Source organism: Lycorma delicatula, chromosome 2, assembly GCF_047948215.1.
Source record: "Lycorma delicatula isolate Av1 chromosome 2, ASM4794821v1, whole genome shotgun sequence".
Classification (NCBI taxonomy): domain Eukaryota; kingdom Metazoa; phylum Arthropoda; class Insecta; order Hemiptera; family Fulgoridae; genus Lycorma; species Lycorma delicatula.
This window is the reverse complement of record NC_134456.1, coordinates 170,434,924-170,451,510: the sequence shown is the minus strand read 5'-3', so window position 1 is coordinate 170,451,510 and position 16,587 is coordinate 170,434,924. Positions and strand designations below refer to the sequence as shown.

General features: G+C 28.1%; 1 long non-coding RNA gene across 2 annotated transcripts in view; it reads right to left on the bottom strand.

Annotated features, from left to right (window-relative positions):
* Positions 1 to 16,587, bottom strand: part of LOC142320318 (uncharacterized) — a 306,799-nt gene that overhangs the window by 165,970 nt on the left and 124,242 nt on the right. The gene's annotated exons all lie outside the window — the stretch shown is intronic.

Sequence of the window (16,587 nt, the reverse complement as noted above, 5' to 3'; positions counted from 1 at the left end):
CCTTGTTTCCGAAAAATAAAAGTAATAATAATTATATTTTAATTATTACAATAATAATAATAATATATTATTATTAATAATAATAATTAATTATTATTATTATTATTACTAATATTAAGTTGGAAAATAAGATTAACATCCAAAAACCGTTTACGGAGATTCCCATTAATAATCTTATCGTAAATGGACATGTCTTTACTCTTAAACAAATATCAGTAAGCATTACTGAAAAAAATATAAATAACTTCAAAAAAGTTAAATTAAGATAAAATAAATATTTCTAACTGACCTATAAACAACAGTACTTAAAAAAAGCATAAAACAAATATTTTTTTTTTTTTTACTTCATTAAAATACGCATTAACAAGAAATAAAAAATATTTTTATTAGTTATATCTACATTCCAGGCTGTCATCCACAACATAGTGCGTACCTTTTTCATAGGTTGGTTTGATAAAAAACGTCTTAGATAAAAACAGAGGTAGGTAGGACATCAAATCAATCAAAGAAATATTCTAGCCCGCGAACAAATTTATATGAAGGAAATAACAGTTTATTATTCTTATAATTTAAAAATATTCATCCCGATTTTTAACAAATATAAACCCCAAAGGGCTATTGGATATTATTCCATACCTTTGTTCAACAATTAATTTTCTACTTTTTTCACCACTGATAAAACTAGATTTCCAAACTATCTAATTCAGTTTATTACGTTTACTTTTAAAAAAAAAAACATCTTTGATAATAAACTGATTGTGTGATTAGTTTCCAGGCAATACTACTCTACAACCGATTTTTCTAGTCTTCTCTTTTTATAATGATCAAAATGCTACTTTATTCTAGCTTCAAGTATTATTTTAACTTGAAACTAAAAAATATATATATTTTTTAACAGATAAAATTAAAACTAAAATTTACATTCCAGTTTTTTTTTTCTTTACAAAGATATAACAGCCCGATCTTTCGACGAATAAATACTTATCTTGAGCGCCTTCAAGGACAGAGGCCAATTTCCTGTATGTATACTTTACGTATACCATTACTTTGTTGGTAATCTGAGGGCTTATATGCAAATTTATCCACGCTTAATCCAATTTTTTTTCAGTGTTACTCTGTTGGCTTTCTTGTTTTTGTTTCAAAGAAAGGAATTTAGTAGAGAATCAAGCCAGTCAAACAACTAATTATAACAACAAAAAGAAATAATAATAATAATTAGTTCTGGTACAGTTGCTGTCCGCGGAATTCTACATAAGACGATAAATTTCCGTTAAAAAAATTTTTTAAGGGAAAATAGGTGAAAAGTGCTAATTGTGGTTAATATTTCCAAAAAGCTGAAAATATTTAACGAAAGGAATATGTGAAGGAAACCCGTTTTATCATTCATTCTGTTTTGAGTGTGAATTACGTACAAACTAACTTGTGTGAACATAATACATAAAAATTAAAATTAAATTGTCCTGGTATATTTATAAAGGTTTCTGTAAAGTGTTTGAACCCCATTTAGAGTAAGTAAAAATCGATTGTATTACATTGTTCATTAGTAAGTATATTATTTTTAAATCATAAAACTCAACAGGTGATGTTCTATTATTGTTAATTATAAAATTATTAAGTCCGATTACATATTAATGAATTAATGATATTCTTTAAGGATACATTATGTATAACTTTGTTATTAATTAAAAATGTAATGTGTAGTTTAAATGTTTATAAAAAAGTACCATCCGAATCGTGGAATTAAGTTTCAATCAAACTTAAATAGATTAAGACTCACAAAAATATATTATTATTTTTAATTAATATTATATTATTATTAATTATTATTGGCCTAAGTCCAAGGCCAATTAATATACAAAAAAAGTTGATATCTGCTAATTAGTCTCGGAATATAAGTCTCAAGGTTAATCTGATAAGTTAGTGGAAGTTTTCGATAATAGTGGTATTTTATATGTGTATACCACTATGGGCTATTTAATAGTTCGGGCTATTTCGTTATTTATTGTGCCATTTCATAACAGAGTTATTATTAAAATAATAAAGCATCAAAATAGTTATTAGATAATGATCAAATATTCCTGTTAATAAAAACTTATTCCTGAAATTCAGTGTAATATTTCTGTATAAACATTTATTTAAACATGAACTCTTGACCAAAGGTTGAATTGCTAAGATGTTTTTATATTTATGTTTGTAGCTAATTTAGACCACATTTATGTGGTTTAGAATAAAATTTATATATTAATTATTTCTCCCTCTAGTTCTATTAATCTCTGTTTTATGTACGCTTTGATCCATCAAGGATACAATCAAAAATAGTCTTAACAAAGCTGAAAACCTACTTGTCATTTACCATAGAATAAGTCATCCTACAAAGAGTATAGTTTTTATTATTGTTGCTTTTCTGTAGATAATTATGCACTTGCGGCGATTGTTTGTTTGATTTATGAATAAAATTATTATTTTTTTTTATTTCATTTGTTATAAACCCTCCCCAAATTTATAGGAAGTGCAATCAATCTAAAAAGAATATAATAATTTTCAGCTGACCCCAGTGGTCACAAACATTCGCTAATATTAGTCAATTGAATGTGTACTTCATCTAGAATTTCTAAATATGAGAATATATTAAAATGTTATAACAGTTTCAAAAACGTTAATGGAAAAAAAAAAAATAAATGAAATGAAAATAAATTTTTGTATTAAATAAATAATTTAATAATAATAATAATAATATTATTCATTATAATGAAGCTCAAAATACATATTACATCAGTGGCGTCATATTACGTAGGAAAAAGGATTAGAAGAAGCTATTCTCAGACTACATAATTTCAGCTGAATGATTTCTTACATTCAACAGAAATTTAGAAATGATTTTTCGATTGTGTCGTTTGTATAACTAAGAATGATGGTATCATTCTTACATGTAAAATTTTTACATGTATTATTTCTTTTCGAAGTATAGACTAAGTAAATAAATTTTCTTTAGTAAAATTTAAAAGAAAAACATACGAAAACATTTCCTCTTCTCGTTCCGTACACAGATTGTTGTTGGCGATATTTTATTTAGAAACTTTTGTGAATGATGAGTCCCGAACATTACTTAGAAGTCGTAAAATACAGAAAATTTCCCATTGTAAATCGGCCTCTTCGCATAAAGTAAAAAAATTAATGAGACAAAAGATAGTACAATATTTTCATAAAGAAAATAACATCATAAATTTCCTTAATCGTTATAAAAGTCTATGGAAGTTGTTACTAAGACGCATTGGATGGCCAGGTGCCGGGTGGTTTTCTCTTGCCCTCGTCCCAAGAGGCTCGTGAAGTGTTCACAATGAAGGCTTATCAAGTCTTCTGTAAGTTGGAGCTGTCAACTTCTCTATGCAGAGGAAATTAACCTTACATCCGCTTCTCGTACCATCGTACATTTAGAACTTTCTGCTTGACAAACTGATATCATCGCAAATGGCTTGTCACTTATCTTTAAACCGTTCTTTACTCCTGAAACTCTTGTTGCTACGTTACAAGTCTATAAAGCTTTCACACTACCGGTTGTGAATTCTATTACAAGAAACGCAAATCTTTTATCTTATCAATACCATGAAAATAAAATCCGTTTTTACGCAGATCTTTAGCACAGTTCACCTACTAAAGGTACAAAGAGAAAAAAGTTAACAAATTATTTTTATTAACAAAACTCGACATTTTTTAATACTATTAGAAATAAAAGTATTTTTTTTTAAGGGGCAATTTATTTTACAAGCCCAAAGGGAAAGATGTTGCTTACATAGACTACCTTGGGAAAAGTACAGCTGTATCCTAATCTCCCCGCAGTATCTGACCTACTGGCAATAACGGTAGTCATCCTTCATCTTTCGATCATTTTTATTCTCTATAATGTAAAGCCTCTCAAGTTGGTTATAGCTAGATTTCGCCACCCGTAACCAGATATACAGGTGAAATTTATCGCCCTAAACCAGAAAAAATAGGAGTGGATCTAGTAATATAGTCAACGGGATTTCATATTAAACTTCCAATAATAGAATCAAAATTATAATGCTTCTGAGATACGTTAGCAATTAAAATACTTATTTAATTATTAATAAAGTAGAATAAAGAATGAAATTCACAGGTTCTTTTCCCCCGTCACAATATTTGCTACATCACCACCTAATGTGTCTTTTTGAATCATAGAATATAAACACTTCAAAACCTCTGAAATAAGAATCAATGAAATTGAAAACTTCGACAAAAAAATTTAAATAAATAAATCATTTATTTACATTAGGTCAACCAAGTAGTGTCAACTTACACATTGAAAATATTTCAATGTGTAAGTTTAAATTTATTTAAATTTAAATAATGTTTCTCCGGCAAGTATTTCTCAATAAGAAATGCTTATTGCAGAAATTTTTTTAATAATATTATACTTTTAGCATATTAAGGTAGTGATTTTAACAACACACATTAAACAAATAGAAGCATGGCTGATATACTCATTTATAATTATTTTTATTTTGTTGAGAATACGGTCAATTCACTACACCGAATAGAGAAATTGTCCTTGTCCTTAAAGATTATGACAAGAAATAATTCCAAGAGCCAACTAGTCAAATACGAACCAAATAAATCTACATAAAATAATGGTAAATCTTAGTTCTAAAAATAAAGCTTAGTTAGAGAATATTTCTTCTCTTATTTAGAGAATATTAATTCGTGTAAAAATAAGTAATTATATTAACAACTTAGTGTATATTTGCAACTAAAACTTACACTAAGTTGATAATAGGTTAACTAAGGTGAAAATGAAGCACTTTCACCTCATTCATTCAACAGAGCTAGGATTAGGCACAAAGGAATGTAAAACAGCTTATTTTAAAATTAAAAATTTCATCTAACTAAGAAATATGTGCATAGGAATTAAATCAGTTATAATTATCATTTGTCTTAAAAAGAATTTTAAATGTTATTTTTATAAATCAACCTGAAACAAAAACGACCTGAATCAACCTGAATCTTTGTTATATACATTCGTCTTAAGAAAATATAGGTGAACCGAAAAGATTGCATTAAAATTGGAAATTATGCTATTTAAAGAGTTCAAATTTCAAAAAGGGTGAACTATAAGACGTATTGTAATTAATTTGCTATATTGTTTAAATAAGAAGACAATTTCACGTTGCCAAAAATAATATCTAATATTAAATAAAAAAATAAAAACTTTTTTTATAAAATAATTTAACATCACCATCAATGTAATAGTTTAATCTAAGATTATAGCGTTTTTAATAATTATATAATTTCCTTTATTTTGTTTACCATATTTTCTATTAATTCATAATTATTAAACTTACAACAAAAAAAAAAAGAGAAAAAATAGTTATATAATGAAAAACATTTATAGCATTAGTACTTTTATTAGGCAATATACAAATTCAAGAAGAGTTTAAAAATAAAATTTAAGTTGAAATTTGATCTAGGTTTCGATTTTTTATTAGTTGATAAGATATCACTGCTCATGAGTATTATTATAAGTAGATTAATTAAAAAAAATATTATAAATACAAAAAATAATCTCTATCAAAAACATTTTCTGAGGCAATAGTTACATAGTCCGGAGTCGGAAGGCCCAGAGAGATAATTAAGTACAGGATTGGTCCCAAAAAATGCCTGAAGAACCCGCGATCTAATATAAAATAATCCAGATATCTCATCGTTGCACCTGACCTTGGAATAACGCGCATCGAGGTAGTTCCGCAAGACTAAATAGAAAGATTGTGGAAGGCTGAGTTTTAGCTTATAAAGCAGTCCAGGCAGCCATATCTTATTAAAATCCTGCTGAACATCCGAAGGCCCTTGAGCAGAACTTTTTTTCTTCCTGTTACTTCGTGATGATATTCACAGCATTATACGTCTGTTCAGCGGTAGACTGTTCACTCCTGAAACCAAACTATAGATCTGGAATAATATATTCACTTTCTAAAGTTGCTTCTATGGTTGGTCACGTTCTAAAGTTCGTAAATCTCCTAAGAAACAGCTTGTAAAACAATTTCGATAGAATTGGTAGTAGGCAATTTGTCTGTAGGAAGACACATCCTGTGCAGGTTTACCTAGTTTTGAAAAAAGAACAAGTTGAGACACGTCGATGAGAAGTACGACGAAGAAGGATGCTAATGAAAATGTGTTGTCTACTTGCTTGACCTGAACTGGTGTTTAAGCAGCATTTTTTACCTGGAGCACATTCGTCATTGAAAAGGGCCTATGTGGAAGGCTTAGAAGCATTGGGACGTACAAGAAATCAATTATTTATCCTATTTATTAGCATCCCCTCAAGTTTGGCTTGGCTTTTTACCTAACGCTCCTTACCCACGACCTACCAGACGCTTTCAATGGAGGAATTGATGGTATAGGTAGCTGAGACATTCCTCGAGAATTTCCATGACCGATAACGAATAATACGTTGCATAATCGATGTCATCAGAGCATTTCAACGGGACACGTATGATCAGCTCCTCTTTAATTCAGGTTCGATATGAGTCTCAATCTGTTGCAAAGGAAAGGCGACTTCTTCTTTCTAATCACTGTCGTACTTAAGATGAGCGATCGTACTAAGGCGATTGGTCAAATGTTGAGTCGAAACTATTCTTAATCTAGATGTACAGAAACGATATGCCTGAAGTGACGTAGAAGTCTAGCAAGTTCGGTATCTTTGTGGGATCCAATGATCAGTAGGTTGGCTGCAACCCTGAGATTGCATTGAGGTGCGAGTTGGCAATACAACGCTTCGACGTTCTTCCTTGAGTGGTCGAGACCCCCACAGGGAATGCTTAGTGTTTCATTCCCCTTACGATAAATCTGCAACCTAGGGTTGCAAAGTATTCCGAAAGTAATTTATCCGTGATCCCGTTGCGAGGAGGATAGTTGACAGTAGACAATTGAATAGGCCTCAATAATCCATGATTTCAACCTAGTCACCTGAATTTCACTCGTGGTAAAGCCAGAGAGAAAGAGAGAGAGAGAGAGAGAGAGAGATATGGCAATGTCTTAATGAACTTTTAATCAACACCGCTGTACCTGCATGTTCCCCACCATCTTTTAGATTTGTCATAAATACAGACTATCCTCGAAGCCTTATATAGTTTCGATACTGAAGTGTGTCTCGAAGATAAGAATGACATCCAAAGATTTGGTTAGGACAAGATTCTCTCCACGATTAGTTAGGCCATTGATGTTTCACGTAAAAATTTAAGAAATCTAGCCATCAGCATATTTTGGTGATTACTTAGATCACTTTAGGCTTCATATTTGTTAGACAAGGAATTCTATGTTGGAGGACAGCTTCTCCAGTTTACCTTCAAAATCCCCACAATTACGCTCAACTCCTGCAGTATATGATCGCGGGAGACTAATGGAATCAGTAACAAGATTCCTGGCCGTTTTCGCCCTAGTGAGGGGATATTGGCACTATTTTATGTACAACGTCATATTTTATTTTTTTCAAAAATGTCTTTAATGTTTCTTGTTTTTTAACTATCGATTTGAAACACATTTCCTTTGTAAGGAAAACTACTTATCAGTGAAGTAGATATTTTTAAAGACTATTATAATTATAAAACATTTTTGAATTTTATTTCAAATTTTAGTCTGGTTGTAAATATAATATTTTCTGAAAAAAAAAACACTTTTTCTCTTTTAGTTTAAATAAAACATTTTTGTAAGTGAAACTAGATATAATAACTTAATTCAAACTCTGTAATCCGAACAAAATTAATGAAACTTCTACAACCGCATTATTATAAAAAATTGGCTTATATCTTAAATTTCTTATGTAATTAAAAAAATTAAAGTATGGTAAAGAGAATTAAGCATAGTATAAATTATCGTGGATATTTTGAGTAGGAAACGTTTTTTAATAGCTTGAATTATTTGGTCATTCAAGATTAAAAATGAGAAAGAGATGAGTAATAAAGGAGAAGAAAGGACATTATAAGAACAAAAAAGAAAAACTAGATATTTACGTGCTTTATGGAGCAAAGATGTTAGTTGTGTAGTACGGCACGAGGGTTCAGTAGAACGAGAATGAAACAGAAAATGAGGGTGATAAACTAATAGGCGGCCAGAAGGAAGAACATTGTAATAACAGCTGTTGTGAAAGGGCCATAATGTACTGCAAGAGGAAATAGTAAATTAATATTATATTCACTAACAGAAAACTATACAGAAGTGGACGAAATTATAGAAAGTAATAAATCAAACATAGCATAACAAATAATGTAACAAATGTTAATTTGATACATGAATATATTTATTTAGTGATTAAACACGTTTGAATTTATTTTGACAACAAACTAAATTATATGCTGAATATTTAAACCATTTAGAATAAAATAAAAACATAATAAGAATGATGAAGATTATGAGGGTAAGATTGATTTAGACGAGTTTTGTTGTTTTAAACACACATGGAATTAACTGAAAATACTTCGCTCTGTACATAAAAAAAAAATTAAAAACTTGTTGTTTTGATAAAACACAAAACTGTAGTATACAACCTAGACAAAGACTTTTATTTTAATGAACATTTTTTTAAATTTTAATACATTACGTGAAGTAAGGAAAACACTGTCCACATTTTTACTCTGTTCGTAGTTGTATTAAATAAATGTATTAAATGTTTGTAGTGTGTTTGTTTTAAATAGTAGTTTTACAAATTTTCAATGAATTCATTGAATAATTATCTAAGATTTTTTAAACTGAAATTAATTTAATTTTTCTTCTGTAATAATTTACCTTAATTTATTTTTTGGTAATTTTTTTTTTTAATTCATAGGCTTGGTACAAGAACAATCAAAGTAAAATTTCCATGTGGTAATGGAATTACTCGAAATTAAAATTTTTGCTGTTCAGTAATAAAAAAGGCGCATAAATAAATATAATTTAACTTACTTAAAAAATATATTCTAGTCCCAATATTACTATAAATGTCATTAAAATTACAAATCGAACTATGCAATTCGAATAAAATATTAAGGTGAAATGAATGTTTTATAGCTAGTACCAGAAAACGTAATTACTAGTTAAATATTTTATTAGTTAAAACCAGTGGAAGCGTAATTTACTTCATTAAGACTGCACAAGTAATGGAGGATGTTTTCTTTCTAAATTGAATTTAGTAATTCAATTACATGTGGACATGAGACACGCATGAACATACGTATTTTTATTCTGCTCGGACTGGAAATTGGATCGCAATCAACGCAAAACTTATCATTTATTCAGGAAATAATAGTAGGAGGGATAATGTAGCACGCCATTCTTAAATGTCACAGAACTACATAATATCAGTAAGACAGATTAATACTTATGTTATCTATGACTGAAAGGTTGACCGAATGATATTTCAAAACAGTTTTAATAATTCATTTAACTAGACGCTATCAATGAATGAAACGTTAGCTGTGTAGAATTTAACATTTGAATGAATTTTGGTATGAATAAAAAATAAAAATATATGTAATTATATATTTCCTAAACAATTACGATTAGTCTTACAAAATAAACTACTTACGAATAAAATGTAAAATTAAAACTTAAAATTGTTTTCTTGTACTATTATTACTCTTTTAAATATACATTTTTGAATCATTCTCGAAACAAGAATGCTTATTTAATATTAGTTTGAGCTCAACCAGGACAGCGGAAAGGGTTAGCGTTTGTCTTACTATGATGATGAGGATGACGATTTAAGGGAAGTTTGGAATAGTTATTAAACTCTGTCTGTTTCTTGATATGCCAATCATCTATTGGTTATCACATTGTATTTGATTTACTTAAAACAACATGCTGTCGTGGTAATCCTGGGTTGTTTCAAGCTAAAAGTATAATGCACTATACTTACTGCACAAATGTAGGACTCAAGTTACCGAAAATTATTTTTAGACTATTATTGATATAATCACTCAGTCAGCTGGTATTAATTTGAATGAGGGTATTAATTGATTTACTAAATGTATTTTACGAAGAAGTATACTGATGGAAAAGAGTCCTCTTTATTACTTTGTTATATTCTGCACTAAGAAAGACTGAAACAGATAACATAACGTAACAAATTAATGCATTTCAATTAGTTCAATTAACATTTTGCAAAACAATTTAACTCGAATAGATTGTTTGCCCTCAATTTTTTTACCCCTCATTAATCCTCCCATTTCCAGAAAATATTAGAAAGCAGGAATAAAGTAATATTATTCCTAAAAAGATCTTTTAGGAGATATACCTATTATATTTAAAATTGCATTATTTATTCGAGTAAAGTAAATCTACTCCAGTGAAACAAAATAGTTGAATAGTATACTTTTGAACTAGTACAATATACTCATTGTATTTCTCCGTAGAAAAAATTGCAATAATATTTCACAGGAATCAAATTAAACTAAATTGTTGGTTTCATAACTATATTGAAATTCATTGCGAATCGTTCTTGATTTAAATGTAAAAAAAAGGTAAACATTTTCGTTAAAAAAAATTATTTCATAACATTTCAGTAGAATAACTGTTAGATATTAATTAAAAACAAAAATACCAGAGATAGTATCATTACGTTATAACAATAACTGAATTAATTAAAATACGATCTAGTTTATATTTACTTAGTAAATCATTACTTCCATTTAGTAAATGAAATAAGTTTTAATTAAATAATTAATAAACAAATTATTAAATCGCGGTATAAATAAGTGAAGAGCTTCGTAAATGAAAAATTTTTCATTTAATTAAAAGAGAAAAGGATGTTAGTAAGAAAAATGATGAATTAAGAAAGAAAAAAATAAGAAGTTGAATAAAGTGTTTAAGTTAACTGCGTTATGGTTATCGGCTTAAGAAAAAATGAATTGTAAGGGGGAACAAAAATATCTGCGGTTTTATACATTCTTCTCTTGATTAAATACGACAGTCTAATCGAATATTGAACAGATTTGAATTTTCTGAGATTAATGCTTCAGAGCATTTGCAATAATTTTTGTTGTCAAATACATTACCTACGATGAAATCATTTACACTTTTGTTTAGCGAAAAAAAGTTCTTTCCAATACCGTGAATTAAATTCACAATAAAATCTACTTAAGAGATCTTTTAAAATAAATTATTTAATTTATTATACAGTATATTATTTCTAAAATAAAACCTTACAAACAAATCAAAATGATTAAAACTTAATTATACTCGTAAATATGGCAAGGAATAACAAAAATCAGTAATTAAAATTTTTAATTCTAATATCTGATTATTATAGCTGAAACGCTATTAATCTATATCGATTGTAATTCTTTACAATAAAAAATACTTTTTTTTAAATTTTTTGTGAAAGTAAAAATAAATTTTTTATGCGTTTTCAGACAAAACTATTATTATTTAAAATAAATTTCCAACGTTTACAGAGAATTCTGAATTAAAATTTTTCTCCCGCAATAAGTTTAAAGTTGTACGAATAATTATAATTCAACTTATTCAGGTTTTTATCAAAAGAAATACAAGTAATGAAAACCTTTCGTACTGATTTATTAAATTCTTGATTGAATAAAAATTTGCATAAATTAAATTCAGTGCTAAAATAAACTGGATCAATATAAAATAGTATTAATTTGGATTATTATAGTATACGTACATTTAATAAATTGTATACATTATATAACGTAGTTAAAATGCCAAGTTGTGAAACATTTATTCTACCCAAGTTTTTTATTACCCAAGTTTAGTAAAACTTCACAAATCCAGTTTTTATTTCTAGTAAATGGTTCTGTTCCCTACCACTGTGATCAACAAAATATATCGTTAGCCTAATTATGTTGTATTATGTCGTTGTATGATTTATTAAAAAAAGTTCACAGTTTGTAAAAATTAAATTTAACAAAGTTTATATTAATAAATGTTTTGTGTTTGGGATGTGTAAGGTATTTTATTAATGATACTATTTCAAACGGCACAAGACCATTGATATTTGAAACTGAAATGCTCAAAAATTTTGATATCAGCAGAGTTCAGTAATTACTCTGGTAAGCGGACTATCAGATTCCAGACTTGTTGACCTAGAAATTTAATATTAAATCTTAGTATATTTAATTTTTCTTCATCATTAAAACCACTATAGTAGTTGTGCTCTTCAGGCGCGGCATAAGATTGGGGAATACTATTGGAATGGCCGTACGAACTCCTATGGGCTCCTTGACTCAATGAAGAGAAATTGGTATCATTTAAATCATACCTGTGCCTGTTTATTTGGAGACCCGTAAGGAAGAGTATTTTTTGTGCACCATAATCGATCTTTTGCGTTTGCTTTCTTTCGAAAATCTCTTTGTATACCCTGCATCCTTTCAAGAGTCCTATGACCATCTATTTTGTGTGAATATCATCCATATTGTTGGAAACAGAAGCACTGAACTATTCGAGAAGACATCTTAGGCATGTCAACACTAACAAAACAGTTAAACAAAACAACACTTTTGTTAAGTTAAACAAAACAGTTGTTATTTTTTAATATCCTTGTAATTTCCTGAGGCTCCAAGCTAATAAATAATGCTGGTTCCCATGTCAGCCGATGGCGAGCTCTAATTATGATCCGGATTTTGTACCAGTGACTCTGAATTTCTTCATTAATTACTGCAAAAGTGTTTGACTAATGTAAATTTTTCAGCAACACGCGAAATGCCCTTTCATTTTTTTTTTTTTTTTTGTAAATAAGGTTATGCTCCCGGAATATATCCCAGTATCCTTTTGTAAATATCAACGTCCTTTGAAATTATTTGTAATTGTTTGTTACTAATAATCCATAGATAATGGTCACTTCTAGCTACTACTGATTCTATTAACGCGTATAGTTTTAGTACGTCAGTAATGTTGTAGAGAACAATGGACGGGAACTTAACATTCCTCTTCTGAATTATTTCGTCTTTAGTGTCCTCCATCCGAAGGTCTTCATATGGAATAGATAGTGGCAATTCATTAGGAAAAGAAGAACGTAACCCTTTCGGCTTACGCAGCACGGTACAGTATGCCACGGCAGAGTAACCTTCCGTGATATTGCTATAGGTCTCGTTTCCGGAAATATCACTTAGATTGTTGCCAGCATTATCATTCATCAACCTTCGGCACAATATTTCTCTCAGATATCTGCTTGGTGAGTTAAAGAGGCCCTTGCTGTCAATTAATTTGTACACAGTTTCTAGTAGGAGATGTTCGAGACGTTTTACTGTTGTTAATAGGGTTAGGTGATCCATAATTAAGTATCGCACCTAAGTAGGTTACCTTTGAATAATTGATTAAAACCAATGAGAGTCTTAAAAAACAAAAATTATTATTTATAATATATTATTCTGGATGTGGAGGTTTCACATAGAGATCCTTATTTTCGACATATTTCTCTTTCAACGAAATATACAACTACACCAAGAGGACTTAATAAACAAAACATTAATGTCACAACAGCAGCTGCTGATTAACAAATGATTTTTACTTCCTTGTACGAAGTAAAAGAAGTATTGTGATCGCGAAACATTTCGGTTTTCATATTTCAACGGAAATATCCATTTTAATCATCTCTGAATCAATTTTGACTAGTTTTGTTCAAAAGCAATTAGCCGTAAGATGTTGAAATTTTGAATTTAGCCCTGCTATAACATCTTGTTGTTCACCTCCCTTTTAGATTGCCATCAAAATTAGCAAATTAAACCATTTTGATTTCAAATTTAATTAGCAATTAAAATTTTAATTAATGAAATATTTGGATTTAAAAAAAAGGCACATCGGCTCGAATCAGAGTTCATTTCTTTTTATTTTTTTTTTTTACCTTTTTATTTATTTTTTCAACTTTTATTTTTTTAATTTAAATATATTGATTTAATAATTAATAACCCGTGTTTTAAAAACAAAAAATTACAATAAATAATTATTCAATGTTAATAAAAAAAAAATATATATATATATATAATAAATAAAAAATTATTAGTGAAATAAAATTTTACGTTCTTTTAAAAATGTGTAAATGTAATTTAATAAACATTACATATCTATTTATATAATATATTTGGTGAAACATCTGATTATTTAATATTAATTGAAAATTATAATTTAGAATCGTATTATTTTTGGATTTTCTTAGCAAATTCGTATAGAAATTGTATAATTATTTAGAAAAAGATAATTTTATTTAATTATTTGCCAGAAAAATAAAATACATTTGGGAATTGTATTCAATTTAAAATGATTGTTTAAATTTTTTTTCACTTGTGCACATGATTTCTGATGTGTGTTTCAGATTGCTGGTGTGTCGTATAAATAAATGTTAATAATAAAGTATTCATTCCGTTTATACGGAACTCCTGTAAACTGGTTACAAATATTGGTGCATAATTATCAGTTTTTATTATTGGATTATTTGGTAAACAATTTATTTAAATAATAATCAAGGGACCTTTACTTAATTTAATATTTCAGGTACGATTGTTGAATTAATAATTGTACAAATATTTGATGTTAATAAATACTAATATTTTAGCAATTGTGTAACTGTCCACTTTTATTATAGAATTGGAGGATCGTACCTCACTTTCAAGTGAAATAAGTTTAAATTAAATGTAGCAAAAATATGTATACGTAATTTAATAGACGTACAAGCAAATCATATGGTGTCCACATCAGATTTTTACGTAATGCAATTCATATACATTTGCAAATTTGCAATGGCCTCTAAATTAGTCACTTTTATATTTGTTTCGTCCAACTTCGTCATATTCATTGCGATACTAATAGACATGGCTAAGGTCGAAGCAATAAAATAAAATATACCTCAACACATAAAGATTTTATAACCAGAATTTCAGTGAATTAGAAATAATAAATTTTAAAATCCAGTACTCGTAAGTATGTATATATAAATTTATGTAGAATTTTAAATTTGATATATATATATATATATATATATATATATGTATATGTAAAATGTGATACTTAATAAAAGTATTTTTTTCCAATAATTACTAAAAATTAAACTTTTAATTTAATCATTTAAGTCTCCAAGATACGGAATAGTTGTTTTTTTGTTATTCTAGTCTCACATTAGTTAAAGAAATAACGTTTGTGAATATTATTTTAACCACTTTAATTTTATGACTTCTAAATTTAAACCGTAAAAAGTTCAACTCAGTTTACCTAATACAATGAACACGATAAAAATTAAATGAAAGAATTAAATGTTAAATTCTGAAATTAACTAATTAATATAATGAGAAAAAATACATATATTTTCGTTGTATAACTTAAGGAGGAATTCTCTATTGTGACAGAGAGAAAACAAACCAAAAACTAAAATAATACAATTAAACTTTGATGCTTAAGAAAAAAGAGAGCAATATCATAGGAATATTTAAATATCAACAATAAAATTAATACATTTTCAAAATATTTAAACTTTATTAAGCGGCTGCTATAATTAGAATAATTGTTCTGAAAATAACATTTCTTGAGAACATAATCTTTCAATTAGCATTATTATAATAAAAGCCCTGAGTTTGTCGTCAGAGTTGAAATCTCAGAAATTTAGTCAGTTTTTAGGGTGTTTTTTTGTAGTAGTTAGTATAATTTAAGGCCAAGTTTTTTTTGCTCCATGAGGATATAGTTTACTGTCAAGAAAAAGGTTATTAAGTTTGGCTTTATTTAGATCAAAATTGTATGAAGGAGGCACGAGCATGTAGTTGTTTGGTGTTACTGCCTTAGGTTTTTATTAGAGATTGTTTTATAAGCAAACGCTTAAATGAATTCGGGAAAACTTGGGGCCCAGAAGGGGACCCCTTAGGCGCCTGTAGAGGGTGTCAAAGACTGTAGGGAGCGTCGAAGACTATTTTTAATTAAATATTAACTAATTTTTGAACTCACAAAAAGTTTTCTTTACGTATTCTTTCACCACGCTATAATTAAAAGTACTTACCAGCACTGTGTTCATTTTCGTTTTTAGTTTTTATACGAGTATGTTTTAAATTGTTTTTTGTATACCTTTGTATGTAAATGTATGGTTATATTTATTTTATTACATATATTCTTAAATTTTAATGAAGTTTAATTTTTTGTGTTATATATGAGCCCAATAGTTTGGGAAATATTCATTGTGTATTATTATTTTTATTAATTTTCGATTAATCAGCCTAAAAAACAATAGAGCTGCTGTTTCATTTTTTAAATTACCATTACTGATTATTAAATAGCTATAACTTTAGTGTAAACACACCCAAAATCACTGAACGGGAACAATGAGAAAAGATTAGTTATTAGTCAGAAAACAAGGTATATTTTTAGAACTGATTTTAGTGCAGTTAATATAAGAATACAATATAGTGAGGTTAAGAAATTATCAAATAAGTTTTCTTAAAAATTACATACTTTTTCTTGATGAATTAATTCATCCCATAATCTTGAAGCCTGTACGTGGTGATATGAAAAAGGAAATCTTTTAGCGTATGAAAAACTGACCGGAATTCGAACCCGATTGAAAAGTCAAGTAGGTACTACTCCGCCTCTGAGATCAGCAGTATTTTGAAA